Below are 973 nucleotides of genomic sequence, written 5' to 3'. Positions count from 1 at the left end.
ATTAAATATAAACAATAATAAGGAAAACTCAAACTCTTCACCTTTTTGGATATACAATGAAGCAAAATGATATATGTTAGCATTGAATGTAACATGAAAACATTGAAAAATTTTAAAAGAAGAAATGTCCTAATAATTCTAAAATTTATTCATGTTCTTCTGTTCTCATATATATGTACATACGTTATGTATAATATAATATGTATATTCTCCTGCATCTTTTTGTTGCCTTTTTCCGGTATGCCTTTTTCTAGTGATTTACTTTGCCAATAAATCATTTGAAAATGAATATGATCCTTGTACATATGCAATATCCAAGCCCTCATTCTGCATCACTTTAGACCTGGAACATTAAAAATTAACCAGCTGTCTGTGGTAATACATTCTTGATGTCCACTTTCAAAATGATTGAAAAGCCTGCATTTTCTGTTATTTGACAACATGCCTCCATAAAGGCAATGTCCATGTATTTCAAATTCTCTCTGTCTTCGCTCTGAATTATATAGGTGCATTACGTTCTATACATATAAATGATCAATGTGAGTGTTCACGGGTTGTTTTCAAGAAGTCAGTAGGGAAAAAAATCTAAAAAACCTTAAAAAAAAAGCTGACAATTTATTCTGGATTAAAATCTCCCATAAAAACTAGCCAGGTACATTTCTCAGTGCATTCTTTTTCCTTTAAAATATTTCCTTACATGTCCCAGTTTGCAGTTTTAATTTCATTTGCTGTTGCAATAGTACTTGATAATTATTGTTTTAATTAGCATATTTAAAAAATATCTGCATGTTAACTACACATCTGAATTCAGGGTTTATGATTTTGTCTTTAATTTACAAAAAGATCGTCTCTTATAGGTTATATTTTATTGCTAAAATATTTTCCTAGAATGCCTAAAGTGAAGTTCAACCTCTGTTTTAGGATTGAATACTAATATTTCCACCTATTTAAATCTGATAATTAATTAATTTAA

The sequence above is a fragment of the Echinops telfairi genome, unplaced genomic scaffold (genome assembly GCF_000313985.2).
Source record: "Echinops telfairi isolate 266 unplaced genomic scaffold, ASM31398v2 ScPeMD7_60;HRSCAF=208, whole genome shotgun sequence".
Lineage (NCBI taxonomy): Eukaryota > Metazoa > Chordata > Mammalia > Afrosoricida > Tenrecidae > Echinops > Echinops telfairi.
This window is presented reverse-complemented; position numbering follows the sequence as displayed.